Here is an 18,420-nt window from a genome sequence, read left to right on the forward strand (position 1 = left end):
AGGTAAAGGTGTCAACTCAAAGTTTTGTTTATCACTGCCCAAGGGACTGATGATGGACCACTGGATAGGAACTGTTAGCACAAGCTAAATTATCTCTTGCATTAAGCTGTGTCTGCCTGCCATAGGGTGCCATGAGAAAACAACATATGGCAAAGAGGTCTGCAAATACGCAGGTGGAATGCAGGCAGCTACCAAAATGCTCCGCACCTCTGTGTAGATCTCTTGGCATTTAGCACTTTTTCTTTGCCATGGAGGAAATGTGTCACAAGAGTTGCTGGCAATCCCATATGAACAGGAAAGGAGTCCCTCCAGTGCAGGATCTGAGGCAGACATGCATTCCCTACTGACTAATTCTTGTGGTTGCCACAACTGATGATGGCTCTCCCCAGTAGGCACACAACTACACAAGACAGTGAGCGAGTTTGCTGTTGCTAGTGTGATCTGCACAAATGCAGCTTCTCCCATCAGGGTAATTACCTTCTTTACTGGCTTGCTGCATCCCCAGGATATAGAAAATTCTCCACGTCTAAATTTCCTGTTTCTTCTAGGCATATTTTCCCTCTGAAATGTATTTCCTTTCTTATCAGGGAGAAAAGAAATACAGAAGTTTGAAGGACAATAAAAAGGTTTAGAAAATCCTCCTTTTTGAAAAGCAAATATGGAGCACTTTTTTAAAGATAATAGTCCTCCTTTGGGGAGTATAGTATTGAGTTTCTGGATACATCACTTGAGATTAACCAAACTGGGCACAGTTTGGCAGTGTTTGCTTACTATTATCATTTATTTTTCCTGCAGAAGCAACAATGAGGAAGATTCCATAGCTTGAATTTTCAAATAAAATCTAACCTCACCTTTCTGAATGTCCTTCCACAATAGCTCAGGCAGAGTTAACCACTAGAACTCATCATCAGGATGGTCTTTTAAAAATATTAATTGAAAAGGTGAAGTATACTCTCTGCTCCAGGATAGCCAAAACTTTGATATCAGTTTGTATACTGTGCATTGGTACAAGTGCTGCCATAAAATTACAATTGTTGGCAGCAACATACGGAAACCCAGGCAACAAACCATGCAAACAGACAATAATCTGAGTAACGAAGTATGTAAATAAACAGAAAGTGATTTCCACTTCAACCAAGCTGTACTTATCAGACAGACCTGTTTTACTGCACTTCTTTGCCAGCTGTGAAAGAAAAATGGGGGCAAAACTGAGTACAAAACTATAAAATTCAGTGACTATTCAAAATAAGTTAAATGTTTATTATGACTTTCATAACTAGCTGGCCTTAGTTAACCTCTGAAAATTGTCAGATATTGAGTACGATCTTTGATATTAAGTATAAACATAGTTGCAGAGTAAGCTGCTGGAGCAGGGGAAAATAGCAATTAATATAGAGTACTTCACTACAGTTGAATTTCAAAATCAATTAATTTAATTAATGTTAGTTGAAAACTCAAAATATGTGTGACCACTGTAAACAACCACAATATCAGCTATTTGGAGTAATACTTATGTCATTAGTTTGAGCAGGGAATGAGTTCACATACTTAACTCCAGAATAGCAGTGTGGAGTTGAACATCCTATTTCAAGCTTGTTTCTGATGCTTGCTGAAGATGTCATAGAGTGGATCCATCTCTCCCCATCCTCAAATTATCGCTCTTTGGCTATGTACATGTACGCTTGCAGACACCAGGCTATATTATAAACTAAAGATGGTGGGCAGCAGATGCAACTGGACTGGACTGGACATTTCATAACTTATAAAATTTTCTCAACTTTCTGGTAAAATCTTAAGTTTTGTCCTTTGGCAACTCACATCCAGAAAATGTTGAAGGAGCTAAAGAAATTGTAAAGCAGAGCCATGGCTGTAGATTAAGTTTAAATACTTCATGGTGGATACCAATTCCTATTTGACCTGAACTTCTTCTTCAGCATCCCTCTCAATGTATTTACTGTAATCTAAATATCTAACATGTTCAAGACTTGGGACAATGCCTGTCACTCTACACCCTCTTCAGTGTCCCTGCAGGGCTGTATTTCTTGTGGCTTTCGGGTAGCCCAATGGCTAACAGTGACCATAGGATCACTAATGGAAACCCTGCAGCAGGTTTCCCACGCACATCTTGTAACCCCCTCAGCAACACGTAGAATCACAAGTAAAATGTACAGGGAGAACTGATTTCACCCAGGCCCACCATGCAGGTACAGCTTGCAAGGATATCTTTGCAGAAGATCTGACACGCTGCCTTCTTCCATCAGCCTAGAGCAAAGCATTATTATAAGCACCATTCAGACTACCACCTTCCTCTCTCAGGGAGTTTCTTGTAGTCCAGTATGGACCATACATATGCTGTACAAACTAGGATGGTACAAGAACCAGATTAGGAAAGGCCTCAAGAGGGAACTTCATCTAGAGCAGTTGTCCAGCAGGCAGCAATAGAATTTTCCAGCCAGTTTCAAAGATTCAGTTTTGTTTTCTTTCCATAGAACAATTTGAATGTTTTCAAACCATGGACTTAGTCTGAAACTTCCACTGCTCTGGGCTTCCACAGCTTAAGCTCTTCCTCTGTCTTGCACTTTGTCCCTCTCTTACAAGTAGGAAATTTCTCTCAAGAATAGTGGACTAACTTGGGAGTTGACTAATGGCATAGCAGTGAATAACTAACAGAAAATTCAAAATGATCTGTCATAAAGAAATAACATAAAAAATAAATGAGTCTGGAAAGTGTATCAGAAGATCTAGCTGACCCAGCACAAGAGGAGACTATTGGGATTCCTCTGCTAGTTAGGGGCGATTGATCATTTTAACTGTTTTTGGCTTCAACACCTGTCAGATGTGAAGTCTACTCCAAATCTGTGAGTGTGTTTTCATACAAAAACAAACACTGATTGCAACTCTTTGCTTCTTACCTACATGTGGCGGTCCAAGCTACACATACCACTCATCTTATTTCCATATATGACAACTTTGCTGTGCAAAGTTCTCTCTTCTTTTTCAAACAAACTACAGTTACTGCCCTAATAACTCTCCAGTTTGACACTTAGTTTAAAATAAGCAGTAGAAGTGGCTATATTTAGAGAACAATCTGGTATTGATATAAATCCTCTCATGTTTCCACTTAAGTACACAAGAATATTCTTGGCTAGGAAAGAAATCCCTCTGCAAAAGGCCTCACAAGAATTAAAATTCAAAGCAATGACTAAATAGGATCTAGTTAAGATTTGTGCATTTAAACTCCTGCTGTATGTTACTAAACATCAACTAATCTTATACAAAGCAAAGCTTACATCAGCATTGCCTCACTGTAGCTATATGTATGCATATTTTGTATGTTACAAGTCATCCTACTTGAAATACTAAAGCAACAACTTAAAATGAAGTGTTCATACAGTTATTTACAAGTTTTCAAGGATGCATATGAAGACATTAATAACTGGATTTCTAACAGTAAGTACTGTGATGATGAATATGCAACTGCACATTCAGATGTAAGCCAGTAAACTGGCACAGACCTGTAAATAGACATTATTCCTCACACTGACAGAGTTTATCATTGTATATGCCCTGGGCCTTTTCTTGTCTCCAAGGCATATCTCTAGTGGATAAAGATCAAGTGAACTGTTTTTTTTCTTGAATATATTTTTTGTTGCTGTGTTAAGTATGCTTTAAAAATCTGTGAACCTAGATGCTTGTATTCCCAGTTTGCATTTGTGTATCTTTATGCACACTTACACTCAAGGCAGCCTTTTCCTCCCCTTATGAAGACTTAGGAATTTAAACAACCAGAGATGAGTTTTACACTTAGGAAGACTGTAACCATAGATCTTCTGCTTACTGGGTGGGCTCAAATTTGTTCACAGCAATAGAATTACACTGTTGCTCAAGCCATGGCCCAAAGCCTGAGCAGTACTAAAAGCTCCACATTTTCTTGCTGCCTGCTTTGAATAACTTCTCCACTGAACTCTTAAGGAGGGCATGAAATCACAGGGCTCTAGAATAGAAAATCATAGAGTCATAGAGTCATAGAACAGTTTGGGTAGGAAGGGACTTTAAAGACCACACAGTTCCAATCCCCGTCCCGTGGGCAGGGACACCTCTCACAAGACCAGGTTGCCCAAAGCCCCATCCAGCCTGGCCTTGAACATCTCCAGGGATGGGGCATCCACAGCTTCTCTGGGCAACCTGTTCCAGTGACTCACCACCCTCACAGTAAAGAATCTCTTCATTATCCCTGGGGCCTTCTCTTCTCCGGGCTGAACAAGCCCAGCTCTCTCAGCCTGTGTTCATAGGAGAGATGCTCCAGCCCCTTGATCATCCTCATGTCCCTTTACTGCACCCACTCCAGCAAGTCTGTGTCTTTCTTACACTGGGGCCTCAGAGCTGAACGCAGTACTCCAGGTGGGTTGTCCAATGACACTTAGTGTTAAGTAGAGGCAAGAGATAAAAACAATAGCATTATCCCAGCTCTGGTACAAATTTCCACTGTTTTTCAGCTGTAATCATGCAGAATAAGACTGCCTACCACCTGACATCTGGGCAATCAGCTACGGTTTTCCTTGGATGAGATGGATGTCTCAGTCTTTAGAACACTAAGTTAGTGAAGCACGGCTTGAGGCTTTTGTCTTTAAGCCCCTCTGGTCTTCTTTTTTGAGTCCCCACTTAAAAATGTTTGTGACTGCTTGACAGAAGTGTGTACACGTTTAAGGCAGGAAATATACTCTCTGTATGCTTGGCATCTGGCATGTGGGGGAAAGAGAAAAGAACAGACTCGCTAAAACCAGACAACAGTGATAAATAATGATAATAAATAAATACTGATAATGCAAATTAGCTTGGCGATAGATGGCCATGGAGAATAAAGACCTCTATTTCCAGAACAGATGCAAGACAGACAGCACAGACAGCTACATCTGCTTCGTCACTTGCTTATCTGCTGGGAGCAACCCATAGCTCCTACCCACCCATTCATCTGTCTCCCTGCTGCATCCACTAAACATAGACACCAATTAATGTCCAGGGTCATAGTCACAGCACCAAGCCTGTCAGAGTTTAAGCGTTTGGACTATGCTCTCAGTCATATGGTCTGAATTCTGATTTTTTCTGTCGTGTGTCCTTAAATGAACTCAGCTCACTTTGACTAAACAGCTATGAGATTGCACTTTCAGTCAAGGAGATTCATTTGCAGAAAGATCTACAAAGACTGATGATATGCAACAGAAGTATTTTGCTAAACCTTCCTCAGCATAACAACTATTTCTATAACAGCACGCAACAAAGACCAAGAAGTCTTCAAATGGAAATTATTAAAAAGTTGGAAATGTTGGACAGACCATTCTGCAAAATGCAGCAGAATGCTGCATTTAGCTTATCTGTTTCCCATGATATCTTTCGGTCGTGCATTAGAAAAACTCAGCTACATGATAATCAATCCTGAAAAATACCAATAAGGAAAAAAACTCTCCACATCCTGTTAGTAACAATTGAGAGATCTCTTATCTAACAGGGTACCTGCAAAGAACTTTTATTCTCTCTCAAATGAGGGTGCAGAGTTTATACACATGTACATATACTGTGTTTAGTTCTTACCTTTAAATACCAGAAATTCACACATTCCCTGATGTGTGTGGAGACCTCTTCACTCAAAACATGACTACAGAAGGGCTTTTCTTATCTTTCACTTGAAAAAGTGAAAATACCACAGAGTCACATAATGATAAAGGCTGGGAGGAATCTCTGTTGCCCAGGACCATGTCCAGGTAGCTTTTGAAGATCTCCAAGGAGGTAAAAACCAGTCTCTCTGGGAAATCTGTTCAAGTTCTCAGTCACCTGCATAGTAAAGTCTTTCCTGGTGTTCATACGAAAGCTCATGTTTCAGCTTATGCCCATTGTGTGCTGTCCATGGGCACCACTAGAAAGTACCTTGCTCTGTCTTCTAGGCATTCTCCCTTCATGTATTTCTATACACTAAAAAATTCTGCCCTGAGCCTTCACCTTTCCAGGCTGAACAGTCCCATATCTCTCAGCCTTTCCTCACATGAGAGGTGCTCCAGTACACTCATGAACTCTGTAGCCCATCACTGGAGTCTCTTCAGTGTGTCTATGTCTTTCTTGTGGTAGGGAGCCCAGAACTGGGTGCAGTACTTCAGCCAAGGCCTCACCAGTGCTGAGGAGATCATTTCCCTCAACATCCTGGTAGCATTCCTCCTAATGCTGCCCAAAATAACATTGGCTTTTTTTTTTTTTTTTTTTTTTTTTTTTTGCCACAAGGACACACTGCTGGCTCATGGTCAACTTGGTATAATACAGCAGGAACACCAGCCCCTTTTCTGCAAAGCTGTCTTCCAGCTTGTCAGTAGTGACATGTACTGGTGCATGGAGTTGTTCCTCCCCATGTGCATGAAGTTCCCCTTATGGAACCTCATGAGATTCTTGTCAGCCCATCTCTCCAGACTGTAAAAGTCCCTGTGGAAGGTATCAAAACCCTCTCATGTATCATCCACTCCTCCCAGTTTTATGTCATCAGCACACTTGTTCAGGGTGCACTCTACCTCATCATCCAGATCATTAATGAAGCTAACTAAGGCAGTCCCAGTATTGACCCCTCAGGTGTAGCTCCAGTTACTGGCCCCCAAGTGGACTTTGTGCCACTGACTACCAGCCTCTGGGCTTGGCCATTCAGCCAGTTTTCAATCCACCTTACCGTCTGCTCACCCAACCCATACTTCATCAGCTTCTCTGTGAAGAAATCCTCTGTGAAGAACTGTGAAGATACTTAAAGTCAAACAACAACAGCAACAAAACAAACAAACTAAAAACCACAGAACTTCCTGGTGCAAAAATATGCAGTAGGTGCTAAAAGTATTCAAAATGTATCAAATGAAGACTGGAAGCCCCCTTTCCCTGTTCTTCAGTTTCTCATTGCATAGAATGCCACAGCCTCAACAGCTAAGTTTCTAGTTAATTCATCATCAAAAGAAGCCAGAACTTTGTATTTCTAAACTGATTACAACTAAAGTTCATTAGTACACCAGGAGAGAAATAATTTTTCTCCACTTTGAAAAAAACTGTGAAGTATTCCTTTGGCCATTTCTGTTGTTCACCTGCAGCACACATGCAGTGGAAGAGTAGCCATGCCACAAGGCAAATCTATTTCTACATCCCCCACACCTTGGCTGCAGCTCTTGTGGCCTTCTCCATAATGTAGAATTATTGAATTACAGAATCGTTCAGTTCGGAAGAAGAGCTCTAAGATCAAGTCCAACCATTAACCTAGTGCTCCCAAGTCTACTACTAAACTGTGTCCCTAAGTACCACACCTATATGTCTTTTGAACCCCTCCAAGGATTGTGATTCAACTATTTCCCTAAAGCAACTACACCTCTAAGAACATAGTCTTGCAAATATCAACAGTACTAAAAACAATAATAGTAATCTCTGTTGCCTCAGAGTTTTAAATACAGAACACAGTGATTAGTTCTACCCTCCCTTTCAAGAGGGTACATTTCTTTAAAGGAAAATGAAGCAGATTTTCCTGCTGTTTTTTCCTGTTGTATTTTCCTCCATTCAGATTTTCTAGATAAAGCCCTTAATACCCCACTCTGTACATATGCATTTTCTCTACAGCATGTATATGAATTAAAGTGAACCAAGATATTTCTGAAACAGAAAAGGCATATCAGCAACAGCTCAAAAATCCAAATGCTAGCCAAAGTTTTCTGTCTGGGATGATGTTATACCCAGTCATAGCAATAAAGCTGTGCCCTCCAAGATCTGCCAACATGTGAAACAGGAAACAGAGTCAGGGAAAAGTCAGAATGTTATTTATACCTCCCCGAGAAAGTCAGCATTATTGATTTCCAAAGAAAATATGCCACAAACTTTATCATTCTTTTGCAAAAATACATACATAAAGAAAGGAAAAACTAAGGCAGAACTCATGGGTTTTACATGTAAATCTGACAGGCTCAGGAACATTCTGTCTCCTGAGGGGAGGAGATTCCTGTGAGGTTTAGTGGTATGGCACGATAGCCACATAAACAGAGAAAAAAAATCTATTGTCCACTCAGACTTTCCACACTATTTCCCAAATATATCTTATCCCCATCTCATGCAATGAAGAGTTTGTGTTCCTCCCTTTATAGCTCCTGGGTCTACAGTTTCCTTCCACCCTGCTATTCTCAGATTATGCCCAGAAGAACTGATGACTCCTCTGCAACACACTGGAAAATAATTACAGCAGTTCAGTTTATCACAGCACAAAAACCTTGAAATATGTTCCCAAAGGAGTTCCCAGTGCTCCCAATACCCATGAAGATTTTAACTCAGTTGTGACTTCGTTTTATGGCTATCTATATGAAAATGAGACTAGCCTGGATTCTCATAGCCAGGCACAAACCTCATCATCTGCCTCAGGAGTGAAGAGAGAGCCATAAAATCCCAATGACATCCTTTCCATATTTCACGGCCCCCTATTCCAAATAGTATTAATCCTACCTGCTGACAACAACCGTATTCAGTGTGTTTCTCAAATCATGTTCATGATAGCTACTGAAATGGAAAAACAAAACAAAACAAAAACAACAACAACAACAAAAAACTCTACATGTTCCAGGCTGGAAGAAATATGGCTCAGCAACTGTAAAATGGACCTATGAAAGGAGGCACATTCTCATTGCAAGATCTACTAGTGAATCAGAGAGTGACACTGGACAATTTAGTTTATCCATCTCTACATCTAATGTAGAGATGAGTAAGTGTTCTTCATGACTACGTGCTCTTAAAAGCTTTTTGAAGTACTTAGAGCTTTATTGAACTGTTTACATAGTTAATCTAAACTTTGTTCTTAGATACAGTGTATTAAAACATGATCTTTAGAGTTATTATCAGAAAACAGTGAAATATCCTGCTTATTCACAGAGCAGGTAGGAGGACTATCTGGCCTCCTGGCCTTCTAGACATGACTTTTTAACACAAATACATCTCCTTCAAAACTGAATGTGATATCATTCACACTGTGACACCATTGTCACACAGAAGTTTGCTTTGACCTTTGTCCAACCTGAGTGCTACACAAGGCAGCAGTTGTACCTTCAAATTAGTTTTGGTCAATTGTTATGATGTAACAGCAAAAAATTGAAAATCAGTTGGTGGAGAATAACTTCCATTGAAAACTACATCTCACTATGGGTTTCTGTACAACAGATGTAATCTGCCCTTTTCTGAAGCTCTTCCAAAATTTTTAATATGAAATACCGTTTAAGGTCTAGCAAATGTGAAGAAACACCTACAGTCATAATAGATCTTCTTTAAGTATTTTAACAGTTTGCTAATTTAAAACAGGGAAGTCTGTATTTTCTAAAAGTCTTTGATTTCAAATGGAAATCTAATTACTATGATTCATGGATCTTTTCATACTAGGACTTGTAAGGTTTTCAGAACAGAACAACATGTTAGTAGTATGCAGCTCACACTTTATCAGACAATACATCTATTTAAAACAGCTTCCAAAGTACACCAACACAATTACACAAATTACAGGAGTTGTCTAATAAGCTGACCTTGAGCCGTGTCTGCCAAAAGAAAATGTGTCGCAGGAACAGCTATATAGTGTAGGGAGAAATAACCTGTTTATTAAAGAACACTTTTAAGGTGCCATGCACTATATTGTTACATAATATTTTAGGAATCTTTGGCTTTATTATCATTCAGACAAGAGCTATAATAATCAGACTTGAATCTTTGGCTGACTGGAACCATTGGGAGATACAGGGCAAATGATGCTCACTCTCTTAAATGAGAGTAATAAAATATGTTCGAACAATACAGAGGCTTCGAAGCAATCAAAGCATTGTATGAAGTTACACAGATGACTACACTGCCCTTTTATCTGGCCTTCTGTTACACTACTGTTACAAAGTTATATTAAGACAATAAAAACAAAAAGATTAAAGGAAAATATCCCTTTTTAAGTATATATTCTTCAGACGTAACCTTCTTCAGAAGGTTTGACCTTGTTTGATAAATTTAATCAGTCATCCAAATAGCATTGCCTGTACTGCTCTTGCAAATGGTGGCTGAGGATGAAAAATCTCAGAACATAATACTACAGAACTATTAAAAAAAAAAAAAAAAAAGAAAAAAAAAAAAGAAAAGTAGAAAGGAAAGCAAGCAGGAAGACAAGCGTGATTGAAGGAAGAGGGGATGCAGGAAGGAAGGAAGGAAGGAAGGAAGGAAGGGGAACACAAGACAAGTAATTGTCACTGCGTTTGGCTTATTTTTTTCAACAAATTTTTAAAGTTTCCCACTCAATAGCATTCTATATATGACTATTAGAACATTCTCAGGATGATTCTGTTACAGTTCTGCACAGAATCGAAGCCATACACAAAATGAACATTTGTTGTTGTTGTTGTTGTTCCTAGTAGAAATGCTTCTGAAAAATCTGTGGTAACTCATCCATGCAAGTACAAACTTTTTTCCTCACTCACTACAGATCTTGACCCATGTTGACTCCATAATTTATTGTGGAATTTGAGAGTTCTGAAAATACTTCCCTTTCCATACAAAAAATGAACTGGCAAATGGTTGGCTTTCCTTTTCTTTTTCAAGACAATTACCTATGTAGAGTAATAAGTTCAATGACCACAAAGTGGTTTATACTGCCTGTCAGCAGTTTCACTGATTGCCTGTATATAAAAACTCATGCCATACATGCACCCTAAAACTGCTAGAAAGAAACTTTAGTTCAAATTGTTTAAATCATGCATTTTTTCAGAAAACTGAAAACATTTCTAGCTGTTTTTGGCAAGTGATTTTATAGATTTGTGTATGTATTTTGTCAGTTTCAACAGTATGTACAAGGTCAATATCCATCCAGTTTCACAGAATCACAGAACTGTAGGGGACCTCAAGAGATCATCAGATCCAACCCCCCTGCCAAAGTAGGTTCCTTAGAGCAGGCTGCCCAGGTAGGTGTCCAGAAGGGCCTTGAATATCTCCAGAGAAGGAGACTCCACAGCCTCCCTGGGCAGCCTGTCCCAGTGCTCCATCACCCTCACCGTGAAGAAGTTCTTTCGCATGTTGGTGCAGAAGTTCCTGTGCTCCATTATGTGGCCATTACCCCTTTTCCTGTCCCCACAAACCACTGAAAAGAGGCTGGCCAAATCCCTCTGTCTCCCACACTTAGGATACTAAGATACTACATTGATAAGATCCCTTCTCATTCTTCTTTTTTCCAGGCTGAACAGACCTAGGTCTCTCAGCCTTTCCTCATAAGGAAGATGCTCCAGGCCCTGTATCATCTTTGTGGCCCTCCGCTGGACTCTTTCTAGGAGATCCCTATCTTTTTTTTACCGGGGAGCCCAGAACTGGACACAGTACTCCAGGTGAGGCCTGACCAGGTCAGAGAAGAGGGGGAGGATCACCTCCCTTGACCTGCTGGCCAGGCTCCTTTTAATGCATGCCAGGATCCCATTGGCCTTCTTGGACACCAGGGCACACTGCTGGCTCATGGTCAACCTGTCATCCACCAGGACCCCCAGGTCTTTCTATTTCATATCCAGCTTATTACAGAGTCTGAAAATATATTGTTTAAATATTTTAACATTATATTACATTATATTATACTACATTTAAGCAGTGTGTTAATACATTGACATTATATTTTATTAATATGTTTTATTAATATAGTAAGATCTAATATTCTTAGTAATGAAGAACAAAAACACGCAAAGGTAGATGAATTTCCTAATACTGGTCTCTGCCCTTCCCCACCAGTCAGCCACAGCAGCTGTGATTTCAGGCAGGAAGTCATGCCTCACCCTCCAATGTTCAACTGAGACAAGCCCAGACCCTGCAGCCCTTAGCATAAACTCTGGGTATGGTCACCTTGCCTACACACGCAAGCTGAAGTGCTGTGACACCAGTCTGTCTGGGCAGGTTGTGCAACTGACACACACAACTTGCATGATAACATAAAGCTAGCCCAGGTAATGTCCGAATAAGCTGGTCACATATGAAGTGGCTGCAGTACAGTCATGGGACTAGTTTTTCATGTCTATCTTCACTGTTCAGACATGTGAAGATGCAATGCAGTTTGTAATATTCGTGGTTTATTTTGCTTTATTGGTGGTAGAGAACCATACAAGTTGTCCTGTCCTAATGGTAGAGAACCATACCAGTTGTCCCATCCTAGTAGCGAATTACGAACCTTTATACTCAGAGGGAATCAGTTTTTCTATGGGTTTGCATGCCAATTATTTTTTGGCAGAGTTGCTTTGGCCTACATCACCTCTCCTAAACATTCTTTTGACCTCATCCAGTTTTCTGTTTCTTTTTTTTTTTTTTTTTTTCCAACTTCTAGTGTTACATTTTACCTATTTTCAGTTGTTTCCAAGCTAAGTAAAGTCTAGCCCATTGTCAGCATTTGCAGGTATATTCAGTAAACAAGATCTTTTTAACAGCTGTCCTCCCTCTCTTGTCCTCCACAGCTTGGTGTAAAATGCACCAAAATAGTTCGTTGATTCTCTGAGTGCTGAATCACTAACAGCTGTAAGCAAAAATACACTTCTGAAGACATTTCTGTCCTGTGGAGGAGGAGGAATGCTTTGAAACTCATCTTTCACGCAGTGATTCACTGATAACAACTTAGGATTTGTTTGTTCTCCCATGAAAATGGAAAGCCAAAACTTATCAAAAGTCTTATGAACAGCCAGCTGCTGATGAAGACCTCCATGAATGTGAAGTACACTTGGCCATCTATTTCCACAAGACAAGCAAAAAGTATACTAATAACCATTATTTGGACACAGTCCAACATAAATGCTGTTACTCAGAAGCCTGGGACAGGAAGTTATACCTGGGTGAGCAAAATGTCAGATGTCCCACTCATGTCTGCAAGACAAGGGTGAGGCTGGAACAAGGCTGAATCCTACTCACATATAGTACTATTAATCTGCTGTTGACAGACTGAGCAAGAAAATTGGAAAGAAAAAAAAAAAAAAAAAAAGGGAGAAAGAGAGAGAGCTGTTAAGAGAAGAGTAGCAGCTGAGCAGTCAACGTGGAATGAACAGGAAACACAGCACCAGAGGTAAAGAAGAAATAAGAAGAATGGAAGAGTCTGAGTGTGCCAGAAGTATGTGAGAGTGTCCTTTTTTTTTTTTTTTTTTCCTCAGGACTGACTGGGAAGGAAAGTTGTCACTCAAAATGAAATTATTTTGGCCATAAAGACAAACATTTTAATTATCAGGTCAAGGGAAAACAGACCATGTGCCAGGTCTTTGGGCTTCTCCACTCTGCAAAGTAGCATGCAGTGAAGAGATATCCAGGCTACATGTATGGGAACCCAAAACAACAAGCTCACATGGCAGAGTGGATTTACCAGCTGAAAACCTTGCCAGTGAGCTACCATAAGGTATGCCATCCTGGTGTTGCTGCAGCTAGGTACAAGCTGGTGCAAGTCTCCCTAAATTACCCTGCTTTCCTCCCAGTTACGGTTATCGTGAACACGTGAGACCACTTGTCTCATCTGAGTGTTGCATAAAGGCAGAGATATTACAGAGACACTTTAAAATTTCATACTGTCCCATGTACAGGAAAGTACTGCAGGTAGAAGTAGAGAAAACTGAGACTACTGATGTGCCATTGTATCTGCCAGTGGGTTTGTAGCTGAGCAAGAGGTAGCACTTATCAGACATGAACTGTGTTTGCTGTGCAACAACAATTAGGATCACTAATGATGACCTGCTTCATTACTCCACGTGTTGCATCCAAGCGAGCTGGCATTCAGGATAACAGAGCTTAGGTCAGTAAAGGTCAGTTTTAAGTCCTATGGCACAGCTGTGAATGCAAGCTATTTAAATGGTATGCATGCCGTGTTTGGATTAGAGATTCTGTACGCTGCTGCTCTCGTGCCTGTGTTACTTGATGCCCTGGAAGAGTGGTCTGCTGCTTGAAATTATTTACTATCTCAAAACCATTTAAAAGTGTATCTAAATGACAAGTATGCCCCAAAAGGCAGTGTCACTTTCCTCATACTGTTGCTTGAGATGTTGCTAGCTTACCTGCTTACTGTAAACCATTACCTGACATTTAAAGTATACCACAGAAACAGAGCCTTGGACTGGTGTAGCAAAATGCAGGGACCATTTATGGAGAAGAAAACCAGGCAATTTTTAAGTACATTGTAATTTATTACATCACTTTTCTGAATGAAAACTTTTCTTTTAGGGATGGGACCCCCCTTTGGAGTACTGCAGAAGGAGAAAATGTTATTCCAAAACTCTGAAGTGCATGTTATTAAAAATATGTCCATGGAAATGTGAGATTTGAAGTAATTTACACTTCCAGAATTTAGAAAGGAAAGCAACACACACACACCAATGTCTATTTAGAGTAGTCAATGAGTCTAAGAGATGAATTATGGCTATATCAACTACCAGTCACAGCCTCAGTGGCTCAGTGCCGCATAGCTCACTATACATCAACAGTGAAAGCTGTTTGACAACACTCCGCAGAAGAGCAAAGGTGATAAGGAGACAACTGTACAAAAACTACTGACACTACTACTAAAATAGCTCCAGGTCCGCTGCAGCTGGCAGTGCAGGGGCACATTTGACAAAGATCACCTGCTTTTCAGAGCACTTTGTTGGGATAAAAAAGCTCTCTTCCCTGTAGTTTGCAGGGGTAATAGACACATTTTTTATCTAATGCTTAAATCCAGGCAAACAGATGTAGCACAACAAACTCTCTGAGGGCAAATTTGAGCTGACAGTCCAAATTAATTCTTGCACTATTAAAATGGTCCCCATTAAAATAAGGGAAGACTGAGAACAAAACATACCCACAGACACAGGCACACAAAATACTGCACAGCTATTCTTGGCAAAAATGTAAACAGACTTTCCAGAGTCGCAAAAGAAATGTGCCATAGTTATTGTGTCTAATGAAACTTATTTACAATGTTGCTGTGAGCAGGATGTTCTTACAGTCAGGTTATGGCTTGCTCTGTGCTGGACAGAGGTGGAAGGAAAGTAAAAAAGGCCAAACCCAGCCCTGCAGAATGATTGGGACAGGCTGGAGACTGTGTTTCCTGCTCCCATTTCAAGTGGAGCTGAGCAGCTTTACTTACTGCTCTGCTCTGGTTTATTGCCTATTACATATGTTATCTTCCTTTGTTTTAAAGCACAATGAAAGAAAGTAGTCATGCTTGGTAAAGAGGAACATTACATTTACAAAGGATATATTCCATTCTGAAATGCTACCTGACCTGGTTAAACAAAATCTCAAGATCATGTGATGAGATCCTACTGCATGAAGTTTTACACGATGCATTAAAATTAACTATGTCTTCCCCTCACAACTCATCTCTAATTCTGACACATCCACTGCTGACACAGAAGTGTCTGTGGAAGCTGGCCACTGTGCTTCTGCAAAGCTCTATGCCCCAGCATAACTGGGCACGAACTTGGGCTAAATTTACCCATGGATGTTTGTGGTGAGTGGCATGGTATTCCAGTTGTCCTAAAATAGCATAGTGGTGATGAATGCAGGTCTGCTTTCTAAGTTTCTCATCACTTAATTTACTCCAATGAGTTCTTTCACTGTCTTATACTTTATTACTGTTATTATTTTTCTGGGTTGTTTTTTGGTACATAAACTTCCTGTTCAGAGGACTCATGAATGAAGAAATATATATGCTAGAATGGGATCATACTTCTCAGAAGCTAAAGTGGGCCATTGACATCTTGGTTTATCTATACTACCAAGTGACTTGAAGTCTTCAGAGTTTATTGCTCCATCCATCATACATGCACATGTTCATCTGCTGCTCATCAGGTTTCAGTTCCATGCTTTACATGATGCAGCCCTTTTCCAGAGCAGCCACATCAGCATGCTTCTTGTGTAGCTGGTATCCTACAAACACCCCCTCATGAAGCACACCATGTTTGCATGGGATTTCCCCATTCTTCCCACAGCATACACTGAAAGCAGAACTAGCACATTAGGAAACAAGATGCCACAAGCATGGTGCTATATTTACCCAGCCTGTGCTCCAGACCTCAGCTGGGCATGCCTCTCAGTCATAGGTAAGCTTGCAAGAAAACTGTATCGTCAGCTATTTCTAATTTTTTACATTTTCCTTTGCACAGTGATTGTCTGCTAAAAATCTTTACCATTCTAAAATGTGAACACCAGAGATGTTGGCAGATGACTGACTCAAAAAGCTAACAGCTAAGGACAGCATCTTGATGATCAGACTTGAAGGCCCTTTTCCTGAATTCAGAGCCACATGAGAGAGCATGAGCTTACAGAGGGTTTCAGTGAAGCGGGAGTTTATGGGACAGGTATTAAGGGAAGATATCCATTGGACAGATATTAAGGGAAGATGTCCTAATCATTTCTTGTGTAGCTGGTATCCTACAGACATCCCCTTTGTTAGGGCCCAATTCAACAGTTCTGAGTAAAGCAGAAGAGCTATCCATTTTAGCACTGAGCATTTTTGTTTTGGTTTTCTTTTTGCACTTACATGAAAATGGACCCTTAAAACTCAGTCAACTACAGGTGTCAAAGCTTCATCTAAAAATAAATAAATAATAAATTAAAAAAAAAATCTTTCCAATTATATAAACTATACTGTTAAACAAACAAAGGTCTCTTTCCCCATTACTACCAGAATACTAAAGAGAAGCCAGAGATATTTATTAAAAAAAAAAAAAAAAAAAAAAAAAAAAAAAAAAAAAAACAGTAAAACCTTAGAAACCTGCTGGTTTTAGTGGGAATGCACAGCTGCAAACAAAAGCAAAATTCAGCCTCCTATTTCCTATCTGTACCTGGCTGTTCACAAGATGTTGGTTTCCTCGGCAATGAGGCAAAAAGCTTTCAAGTATGGAGTGGAAATTTCTGGGCAGGATTTTAGTTGTATTTACATCATCTTGACAGTTTGGCATGGGACCACAATGCTGAGAGATTTATAAGATGAAAGAATTTACACTGCAAGTCAGATAATCCCCAGAAGAAATTTGCTGCATGTAACTGTATTCCAAATCATATTTTAAAATTATAAAACAATGTTGAAGCAATGCAAGGAGACGTGGAACAATTCAAAGCTAAGTTGCCCCTCCTATCCTCAACTTCCTCTGTTGTACCAGCAGAATGCCACACGCACATACACTGACCTGCAAATACCAGAGGCTGGCGCTACCAAAAGAAACACGGTTTTACTAAGGAAAAAAGAAACTTGGTTTGCACACCTGCCACATAGATCTGCATCATTTGAGTTTAGAGTTATGTGAACGCATTTCCAAAGAGGCTAATACTGTGTGTGCCAAAGGTTTGCATAGAATGACATACTAAATATTAAATATTAAATGACATATGAAATATCAGACCACAGAAAAAGGGTTTATAATGGAAACACTGACTGAACTATACCAATTACAAGTGCTGGTACACCACATGTCCGCCCAGCACATCACAGTTCATCTCTCTGAAAAACAAGATCTACAGTGACAGAAGCTTAGCAGTGGTATTGGCCTCTGGTATGTTGATGGTCAGACACAAGAAGCAAACTACAACAACCAAAGTACGGTTCTGCGGGCCAAAAAATGCCAGCAGTTGATGACCCAAACCTCTGACAAAATTTCCCTGTTTTCTGAAGTACTGTGGCATGAATGGGCACAACACTGTGCTCACTCATCTGTGTAGGTACTGCTCCCAGCATCCCACAGCCCCGTGGAGCTGAACCAGTACCACGACTGTGTGGTTTCCCATTAATCATGAGCGGTGCTGCTGCCAAGCCGGGCAGCTTGAAGGAGCATAAAGTTAACAGGAACAGCAGGGAAAGCAGAGATGGGCACCAAATTTTCAGTAGTATCCTCAAAAGTGCAGGAAAACCTATGTATCCTTAAGTAAATGAGAAGACAAGAATTATTTTAATGGCAAATCAAGACATCTTCACAGCCTGTTCTAAGTTGGCACTCTCTGGCCATTCCCAAGCACTAATGACTAATAGTTAAGGTGACTTGCTTTGCGTATGTGGGAACTGGGTACAAAACAAACAAACAAACAAAAAACTCATTATAAACTGAGTGGCAGGTAAAATGACCAATCTGGACCATCCTGCTTTGAATGGTGCACTGATAAGCAATGATGAAGGGTCTTGACCTCTTTTGTATCTGTACTCACCTCTTCATTGTTCTTGGTGACCCTTTTGGATCTTAGGAACATCTGAAACCTACAGCTCCTTTTACTGTGTGAAAACAACTTTCACTTTATGAATGACATTAAGGCCATAAAATCAAAAGCAATTAAAAATACAATGCCCAGTTATAACCACTTTGTGTCTATATTTGTCTAGTGCCTTGTCTGCTCACATTGATTCTATCAAAAATAAGAGCCTACACTAAAAACTTATCAGGT

The 18,420-nt window shown here is 40.0% G+C and overlaps 1 protein-coding gene across 1 annotated transcript in view; it reads right to left on the reverse strand.

Annotated features, from left to right (window-relative positions):
• The window catches only part of MAMDC2 (MAM domain containing 2), a 64,600-nt gene that overhangs the window by 45,301 nt on the left and 879 nt on the right, over positions 1-18,420 (reverse strand).

The sequence above is a fragment of the Netta rufina genome (genome assembly GCF_964035555.1).
Source record: "Netta rufina genome assembly, chromosome: Z".
NCBI lineage: Eukaryota > Metazoa > Chordata > Aves > Anseriformes > Anatidae > Netta > Netta rufina.